The following is an 11,038-nucleotide window of genomic DNA, read 5'->3' as shown; positions in this document are numbered from 1 at the left end:
AATGGATTTATATTTTTATTATTAAAAAGAAAATATACGATTATTCAATAGCAACTTGTTCTTTGCTCCCATAAGGGTTTGTATCCCTCAGACAACTGAGGGAAAGTTTCTTTTACTTTTCCTGATGCTGTAATATAATAGATACCTTTGGTGAGCGAAGGGTTCTCCATATTGATTAGATTACAGAATCGCATAGAGAACTGTTTAAGAATACTGAATTTGAGATATAACCCCCCCCAACCATTATTTCAATGGTTTTGAGTTGAGGAAACTTAGGCACTGAATTTATTTTTCTTTTCTTTCCATTTTTTTTTTAACATTTTAAAAGGACAAGTTTATTAGCGAAAGGAGAAAGAAAAAGGGAAGCATCTGCATAGTCACTGGTGGGCAGGAGCGCTGCATTTGTCACTGAATTTCTTAAAGGCTCCCTGCATGATACTAATGTGATTCTAGAAATGAGAATCTCTGGCCCTGGATTTGCCTGGAGAGATCCTCTGAAAAAGACTGGCCACCTCCAGAAAGACAGTTATCCATTCTTTTCTTTAAAACCCATTCTCTGAGATTTTCTAATCTTAGTAGATATCTTTTTTTTTTTCACCCTAACAAAAAGGTGGTTTAGATCTCTGACACTAAACCTTATATTATCTCTGAGGAGCTATTTTATATGAATATTCTTATAATTGAATCATTACCATGAAGAAAGGAATGAGAGGCATTATTACTTGATCAAAGAATGAGAAGATCTGGAACCAGGTTGTCCTGGGCAGTGTGAGTGAGAGCTACAAACATGTCTCTTACTCTCCAGTTTATATTTCATCTTAATGAATTACATCTAATAAAACATGACAAAACCAGTAAGATCTACTCATTTATTTTTAAACTATACATCACAATTAAAAATCAAGTATACAAATTAAGTATAAAAAGGAAGTTATGTGATCACTTACTCTTGATGAAAGGTGCTGATATGAGAAAAGGTCTTGATTAATTTGTTGCTGTCTTTACTATCCCTAAGTTTACCCACCCCTCCTGCCATGTAATGTAAGGAATCTGCAATGAAAAAAACAAATAATGACTAATTTTACATATGAACCTTACTAATTACCAAATAATAATTTTAACTTATTCAAGATTTTTCATATAGTACACCAAATAATGATTTTAACTTAACTCAAGATTTTTCACATATAGTACGTAAGTGGTGAGCATAAAAAAAAAATTCAAACTTAAATCTTTTAAAATTAAAAAAACAATTTAAACTTTTTTTCTTTTTTGGTGAACTGAGAAAATGGTTCCTAGATGATAAAAAAGGTTTCAACTTCTGATCGAAATTTCTGAAATGACTATTTTTTCCATTTTCCATTTTCAAATTACTGGCATATAGGTTTATTTAAAAATGAAGAAACGTGATGTTTTTAGTCTAATCTCAAACTTGCAGGTAGAAGAAATAAGAAATAGAATGGAAAAAAAAAACACTGTCCCAAATTCATGGATCTCAAAATACTCTGAAGACTTGAGAGAAATAAAGGGAATTCACAATTAATATCAACTACCTCCTTTGACTTCCTCCAATGAGAGTTTAAACAGAAGACATTAGAGCATCATACTCTAATATTGCATAATACTCTAATATTATCTACCCAATCCCCTAATAGTGTTCAAGTCCCACCCTTACTTTATAGCCCAAGTCAAAGCTTACACCCCTTATTTTCTAAATACTTAGTTGAATCTGCTCTCTCATCCGTTTTCATCATATTTTGTTTTAGCCTTCATATCCCATCTAGTATTTCAATTGTTCTCCTTAATTAGAAGGGCTTTATAAAAGGAAGATGCATCTACTTACCTTGGTATCTCTCATAACAGCTATCTAAAAGTTGGTGCATAATTATTATCTACTGAAAGCATGAATATATGAAAACTGCCTATTTTTAATTCCAGATAGTTCAATTTTTCTGTCTTAAATGGAAAAATCTGAGAACCAAAAAGAAATGGCTTGCTGAAATTCTCTATGGCAGTTAGCCATATATTCAGGCTTTCTTGAAGTTTGACAAACTACAGATCAAGCAGGACTGTGAATGGAAAGGAATTATTGCAGATACCACACTCCGCAAATGGGAACTGTGGAGGTGAGTGAACAGCTCAACTCGCCATGGAGGTGAGTGAACAGCTCTGGGGGCCATTAGAGGAAGATAAGGACCCTGCTTTGAGACCTGCAAATAGCCCAAGGCCAGCCAGTAAGCTTGTGTGGAAAAGCGCGGCAATTGGAGAGCAACGTGGGAACTGCCACTGAGGTGAATGACCCTCACTGAGTAATCAAAAACCAGGTGCACGGGCACAGGAGCGGGGTGCAAAAGGCGCCATTTCTGCGGACACTGAACTGGGCTACTGCCCGCGACCCGGATCTGAGGGCTTTGGAGCTGAGACCTGGGACATGAAATTTGGGGTGTGGGATCCCCACGACGCACAGCACAGGGTAGACATAGCACCCCACACCGCTGAACCATTCCATGTCACCCCCACTCAGTTCCCCAGAGACCCACGGGGAAAAGCACAGCTCTGGAAGGATACTAGGAAAGATTTCTTGTGCCATCTATTGATCAGAACAAAATCACCAACTTCCTAATAGTTGGAAGCCAGGGTTTTCAAAACCACCCTCATGCTCGAGAGGGGGGTGGGCCACGCAAACGGATAAGAAGAGAAACAAGGCGTGCAGCAAGACCTCATCCTGGGACTGAGAGCCAGGTGCAGGATCTGGAATGTGGGATGTGCCATAACAGTGGGCACTGCACAGGATGACAGCTGTCATTTTGGATCTGAGACCCTGAGATTGAGAACTAGAGTTCAGAATTCAGGGCACGGGATACACACAGCTGTGGGCACAGCCAGGTGAACACGGGGCAGACACAGCACCCAGCATGAGCAATAGCCCCTGAGTCGAGGTGCTCCCCTCCCCCTCAGTTTCTCAGAGAACTACAGGGGAAAAGCACAGATCTGCAAGTACAGGTCTCTAGCATCACCTAGTACCAGAGCAAAATCACCAACTAACTGATACCCTGCTGGAACTGAGTAAATACGGAGGGAGGGAACTGTAAGAGACAGTGTTCAGCAACACAGCCATAGCATCAACACTCTGGTGGACTTTTGGCCTACTAGTGCTGGTCTCAGTCTGATGAACAGTTTCTGACACTCCTGAAGGAGCAATCCAAAGTGATATCTGCCAACACCAGTGGCACAACATCCCAACACAGAACAAATTAGAAAGCAAACAGCAGGGAGAAGGAAAAATACAAATAACCAAGCAAGCCCGCAGGAGAAGGACACACCACAAAGAGAAAATCAGTCACCAGAACTCAACAACAATGACATGAAAGAACTTCTCTGCCTGTCAGATAGAGAATTAATAATCATCATGATTAAAAAGTATAATGAGGGCCTTCCTGGTGGTGCAGGAGGTTGAGCACCGCATTGTGAAGCTGTCCACAGCCTCTGTAGCGCAGGTTCAATCCCGGCTGGCCAGCGAGAATCCCACATGGCAAAGCAGACCTCTCCTGTCTCACCTGCTGCTCCACTCAGCAGTGCATTTCTTCAGTCTGCCTGTTCTGTTCCCCGCTCTGTCTCCAGTGAATCCTCTCACCCTCCCTCGCATCTGGCCTGTGCCCCAGTTCTTGTGTAAAGATAAATCTTAAAAAAAAAAAAAGTATAATGAGATGAGACAAATTAATCAATGAACTGAAGAATGAAAATGAGATCTTAGAAAGGAAATAAAAGGAGGAGACTAAAAGATTACTGGAGGAGACAAAGCCCTTGGAAAAGCATTGAAAACAGAACTGAGGAAATGGAAAACAGATCAGTACTCTTGAAGATACAGAAATAGAAAGAACCAAAAGAGAAAGAGAGAAAGAAATGCAAAGGAAGAAGAATGAAAATATCCTTAGACAATTATCAGACTCCATGGAGAGAGGAAATATAAGAGTTATAGGCATTCCAGAAGGTGAAGAAAGAGACAAAGGATCTGAGAAATTATTCAAGGAGATAATTGAAGAAAACTTCCCAAGTATGAAAAAGGAGACAAATATAGACATACAAGCAGAAAGAACAACACCCAATTACCACAATGAAAATAAAACTACAGCAAGACACTTAATAGTAAAGCTTGCAAGAGTTCAAGACAAAGAAAAATAATGAAACTGGCAAGGGGGAAGAAACAGATAACTTACAAGGGAAAATTAATCAGGTTAACCTCAGACTTCACCAAAGAAAAACTACAGGCAAGAAGAGAATGGAGTAACATATTAAACAAACTTCAAGACAATAAATGCCAACCAAGAATACTTCACCCTGCAAAGCTCTCCCTCCTCTATGAAGAAAAAATATGGACCTTCTCAGACAAACAGAAACTCCAGAAGTTCATTACAACTAAACCTGCACTCCAAAAAAATTCTACAAGAAGTCCTGAAGCCAAAACCAACAGAGGAATGACCAAGAAGAACAGAATAAAGCAAGGAATAAAATCACAAAAAAAGACAAACAAAATGGCAAATACAGATGCCAACATATCAATATTAACTCTAAATGTAAATGGATTAAACTCATCAATAAAAAGACAAAGAGTAGCACGCTAGATTAAAAAACAAAATACATCCTTCTGCTGTCTCCAGGAAACACATTTAACTACAAAAGATAAACACAGACTGAAAGTAAAAGGTTGGAAAACCATCCTAACAAGCAAATGGACCAAAAAAGAAGGCAGGAACAGCTATACTTATAGCAGATGAAACAGACTTCAAATTAAAGAAAGCAAAAAAGAGACATAGATGGACACTACATTATGATCAAGGGGACAATACATCAGGAACCTATAACACTCATCAACATATACTCACCAAATGAAGGAGCACCAAAATATATTAGACAGTTATTACCAGCTCTGAAAGCAGACATTAAAGAAAATACATATATAGTGAGAGACTTCAACACCCCACTCTCACCAATGGACAGATCGATGAGACAAAAAAATAAATAAAGACACTAGAGCCCTAAATAAAGACATAGAACTCATGGACTTAACAGACATCTATAGGACACTGCACTCAAAAAAATCCAAGTACACATTTTTCTCAAGCGCACATGTATCATTCTCCAGAATTGATCACATACTGGGCCACAAGACAAACATCAACAGACACATGAAGATCAAAATCATTTCAACTATCTTCTCTGATCACAAAGGCATCAAACTAGAAATAAATCACGAAAAGAAAACAAGGAACCCTCCCACTTCATGGAGATTGAAATCCACACTACTGGAAAACCACTGGACTAATGAGATCAAAGAAGAAATTTAAAAATACTTTGAGTTGAACGTCAAGGAGGACAACACTTTCCAGAATGTATGGGATGCAGCAAAAACAGTAATAAGAGGAAAATATATAGCAATACAGGCTCACATCAAGAAACAAGAAAGAACTCAAAGAAACAACCTAATCTCACATCTCAAAGAGCTAGAAAAAGAACTACAAAAAACCCCTAAAGCCAGTAGAAGAAAGGAAATAATAAAAATCAAAGCAGAAATAAACGAAATAGAAATTTAAAAAACAACCCAAAAGATCAATGAAACCAAAAGTTGGTTCCTTAAAAAAATAAACAAAATAGACAAACCTCTAGCCAAGCTCACAAAGAAAAAATGGGAGAAAACACATATAAATAGGATTATAAATGAAAGAGAAGAAATTACAACAGACTCAGTAGAAATCAAAAGAATAATCAGAGATTACTATGATCACTTATGTGCAAACAAATTCAACAACCTAGAAGAGATGGACAAATTCCTGGAACGATATAATCATCCAAAGCTGGACAAAGAAGAAATAGAACATCTAACCAGACCAATTACAAGCAGTGAAATTGAGGCAGTAATCAAAGTACTCCCCAAAAACAAAATCCCAGGCCCATATGTCTTCACAAATGAATTCTACCAAACATTCAGCAGTGTATTAGTGCCTATCCTACACAAACTCTTTCAAAATATTGAAAAACAAGGAATACTACCAAATACGTTCTACAAAGCCAGCATTACACTAATACCAAAACCAAACAAAGACAGCACAAAAAAAAGAAAATTACAGGGGACTGAGGTGATGGTGCACAGGTGCACTGGTGAAGGAAACTCTATGGGGACTACACCTGAGGGGTGGGGGGAAGCAAATATTGTTTAAAAATGAACAATGATGTAAAAAATAAATAAAAATAAATTAAATTGTAATCACTTCAAAAATACAGAAATAATTAAAAAGAAATTTATCCAAGGTATAAATACTTACCCAAAGCTTTATAAATGTAATTCCTATCCCAACAATAAAAAATAAATCAACCTTTTAAAAATATTCTTGTACTTCTTTCAGAAGCTTACACCTATTAGCGTCATAAGAAAGTACACTTATTAGTCATCCAGTAAACCATATCCTAATGTTTTTATTCTACTTTCTGTGTCTTCTGCATATTTTTCTGCACCCATGAAGATTAGACTTTCACCTCCCTAAATTGTCGTGATTAACAGCACATATAAGGAGGTACTTAATATCTTTTTGACTATAATGATATTCAGACTTCCAAATCTGTATACACTTCCCACAATGAAATGAAAAAGAGGGAAGGAAAATCTAACAAGTTTAATGGAATCAGTTAGTGGATGAATGCATTTCTTTTTTTAAAAAAAAAATTATTTATGCATACAAGAGCTGGGGTACTTGCCAGAGATGTTTGGGGTGAGAGGACCCACCTGAGACAGAGTGGGGAACAGAACAGACAGACTGACTGAAATACACTGCTGAGGGGAGCAGCGGTCGAGACAGGAGAGGTCTGCCTTGCCATGTGGGTTGCTCCCTGGCCAGCCGGGGATCCAACTTGTGCTGCAAAGGCTGCGGATTGCTTCATAGTGCTGTGCTTAACCCCTTGCGTTACCAGTGAGGCCCAGGATTAATATATTTCTTAAATTCAAAGTTGGTGAATAATATTCTGGTGCTAGTAACCTCATTTTGAATTATCAAAGTTGATGTGAACTATATACAATGTAAAGATAAAGAGACCTTCAAAAACCATTTATTCTAACACTGTCAATTTAAAGACTAAGAAACTGAGGCCCAGAAAGGGAATAGTAAAACCATTGGATACAACCCTGTAAATATTACAACTCTGTGGCTGACATCCTGGAAGATGTTTTTTTCTAAGATCAATAGTGGGGTCCTTTGGCCAACAGGCCAAAATATTTCTTTAAAATGTCAATGTGATTATTGCCTCACTAGTAATTGAGAAGTGCAAGTCTTGAATGGCAGCTAGGGTGGGGATAAAGAGCATAGAGGTTTGGCTATGGTTGCTGAATCCCAGACCACAGATCCTGTATCCATTGCTTACTCCTAAATTTAGAAAAAGCTTACATTATTCCCTTTCTCTCAGTGCTTGGCACACTGCACTCAATAAATTTGGCTAAAATCAGTTCCAGGGCCTCCCCGGTGGCGCAGCGGTTGAGCGCTGGGTTGCGAAGCTGCCCGCAGCCTCTGCAGCGTGGTTCCATCCCCGGCCACCGGGGAGGGTCCCACATGGCGCGCAGACCTCTCCTGCCACCGCTGCTCCCCTCAGCAGTGTACTTTGTCACTCTGCCTGTTCTACTCTCCGCTCTGGCTCTGGTGAATTCTCTCACCCTCCCGTGCCTCTGACTGTACCCAGTGCTTGTATAAATAAATAAATAAATCTTTTTTAAAAATTTAAAAAAATAATAAAATAAAATCAGTTCCAACTGATTTGGTTTACAAAAGGATCCAGGAGACTGTGTGTGCATATACGCATATACACTCATGTTTGTCTCTTTCAGTGTCACCATTCACTGTGGAGAGATCTCTACCACTTCCTGTGGCTCTCCACCCTTTTACTTTCCCATAGTAATAGCTTTATTCTCTAGTGCCTCATTAGTACAGATAATTTCTCCACACAGGTATAAACATCCTGCCTTTCTCCAATTCTGTTCTCTAGCCAAGACTTCAGAAATTGTAGTGAGAGGCTGAAAGTAGGTAAGAATTGGGTCTCAGTTAACACCATTCTGATCTTGTTATTAGAGCACTGAAAAGAACTTTTAGAATAGCCACACAATGAAGAGGAAAAGTCAGCAAGTGTTAAGTCTCCAGTCTCACTGTCAAATTGGGAAGCAGGGAGTAAGACTGCCCCCACTCATGTGCCCAAAAAGATGGTCAAGAAGAACAGGTCAAATCTACAACAAATGAAAAGTTCATCAGTAAAGGTAGTGGGTTTAGCTGTAATAGTGCTGATGGAGAGGCTCATTTAAATTAATTTAATTTTAAATTAAAATTTAAATGAGCAGAAAATTTAAATTGGGCAGAAGACAGAGGCTGGGTTGAACATTAAGAGTCACCCATCACTTGCCACTGATTGCCCCCTTTTAGCCAGAGAGGGTCAGAAAATAGGCTGTTTTATCCATTCAGTGGGATTTCCTACCTCTGCAGCACTGCAATAGTGAACCACAAAAGACTCCAGAATATACTTTAAAAATCAATGAGGATACTGGGATGTTCTTGCTCAGCTCAAGATCTTGTTTCCTCCTCTAGCCTTCCATGTACCTCCCCCTTGTTGGGACTGAAGAGTGACATCAGAATCAAAGCTGGTGATATCACCGTCTCTATGGCAACAGTGGGGAGGATCCCAGAAATTGACTGGTAAGGACAAAGGGAGGGGTGATGATACACTCCAAGGCTTTGATGCTTAGTTTGGAAGGACTGGGTTTGCTTCTCCCTATTAATTTTTTCCTTTAAGTGTTTAATTTAAGTAGGAGATATGGCTGGGAGAAATTTTGCCAGTGGACTCCACTTAAAATAACAGAGTATTGTACATTAGCAAATCCAGATGGGAGCAGAGAATTAGAAATAAAAGAAGTGAGTGCTTACTAATTTTTTTTTAACGCAAAGTCTATGGAATCACTTCATTTTGTGGGGTCCATTTTGGACTCTTGTATGAATCTTATATTGTGTAAAACATATTATTCTGCTGAAACTGACCAACTCTGGATTATAATTCATTTTAGATGGTCAGTGACACAGGAGCAGTAATTCCCTCTCACCCCCCAGTGCCTCCACCTGAAGAACTGTAGTGGGTAAATCAGACAAAAAGGTGTTTGGTTGGAAATTTCTAGCCTTGAGCTTGACTTTCATATACTTACAATCTCTTTGGATTGCAAATATCTTAGATAGGCTAATTCAGGACTAAAAGTTTCCACAGAGCAAAAAGAACCTCTCATTGAGGTCACATGATGAAGACAGTCATTGAATTTGACTGGTTTATTAAAGGCTTTCTTCAATGGGTTGTTTATTGATGATCTTTTAAATATCAGGTCTCAGTTTCTTCATCTTTCATAATTTGTGCTTATTGCCCTTTTGAGATCCCTTTCAGCTCTAATACTCTATGATTTTGACATTTTAGAGGTTTTTTTGAAAAGAAATGTATGTACAGGTATATAGCACTTTGACCAGGCACCTGCACACCTGTTATGTCATCTGATCCTTGCATTAACAGGCAGAGGCAACAGGGCAGGTATTAATTTCCCTGTTGAACAGGTGTAGAAGCTTGCCCAGGTCAAAACTAATAACTGGTAGAAGTAGGAATTGGGATCTAACATTCTGTTTTTAGTCAGTGCTCTGTCAATAATATGCCTTGAAAGGACTATTGAGAATAGGAGGCAATATTACACCTGTAGGTGTAAAATAACATAATTGACAATGTTGCACAGGTTGCTGATGAAATGACGGGCAGTGGGTCAATTTATTTTACACCAGAACCAGAAAAGTAGGTTTATGGTCACATTTACCCTAGATTCAATTATCAGTAAATTTTAAGTGCTGAGTGAACAGAGGATGAGGTCAAGAAATATGCCAGTGTAGTATTAAGTTTCTTTTCTCTTCCAATTCAGTTCACTAGGCGAGACTTCAGTAAACAGTGGTGTGGAGTGGGAACAATCAATCTTATGAGCCTAGTAATAATAGGCAACATCTACTTATGACAGGTTTTTGGTCCATCCCAGCAATTCACACCTCTTTCTTCCTGAAAAACAAAACAAAGGACTGAAATAATTTAAGTCTACAAAGATCCCCCAAATCTCTTTGTTTTCTGATGAACCCCAGGTGGCTGTTTCAGGACAGGTTGCTGTGATCAACTCACAGGTCTTGAAAAGTTGGGCAGAATGAAGTATTTAAAAATACAAGTGTTGGGCCTCCCTGGTGGCCCAAGGGGTTAAGATGCAACCTACGAAGCTATCTGCAGCCTCTGCAGCCAAGAGTTCAATCCCCGGGCAGCCAGGGAGCTACCCACATGGCGCAGCAGACCTCTCCTGACTCACCCACTGCTCCCCTCAGCAGTGTATTTCAGTAGATCTGCCTGTTCTGTTCCCCACTCTGTCTCTGGTGAATCCTCTCACCCCTCACATCTCTGGCCTGTAACCATGTACCCCCAGTTCTTGTATGCATAAATAAATCTTTAAAAAAATTAAAAAATAAAATAAAAATACAAGTGTTAAGTCTAATCTTTTCGGAATCTCCTCAACCTCTAGATACCTCTTTCTAGAACAAAGCAGATTCTCAAAGGGGTACACAGAAACAACAAAAGAACAACATTGTTCTACAGAGAACCACTTTGCATATTTTCTAGAAAAATGTGCAGCTGGCATACGAGCTCACTAAATGTGTTTACTAAATATCCTATCACTCACAAACACACTCAGGCTAAGTATCCCTGGATTAGCATGTCAGGTAGTGGTGGTGCTTTGATAAATCAAGGAAAGCAGATGGAGTGATGGCGCCTGAGACAGGGTATCAGGGGGTCACCTACTTGCAGAGGCTCGAGCTGACTGCGCCAGGAAAAGCAAGAGCAAAGCCCCGGATACAATGTGTTTCTCGGGTTCGAGGCGAATGTAGTTCTCGGGCACATTCTCATTTCTATCAATATTTCTGTTCCTCACGGTTTGCTCTGCTCCTTTCTCCCC

The sequence above is a fragment of the Talpa europaea genome (genome assembly GCF_964194135.1).
Source record: "Talpa europaea genome assembly, chromosome: 15".
In the NCBI taxonomy this organism is placed as follows: Eukaryota; Metazoa; Chordata; class Mammalia; order Eulipotyphla; family Talpidae; genus Talpa; species Talpa europaea.
Note: the sequence above shows the minus strand (reverse complement) of the source record.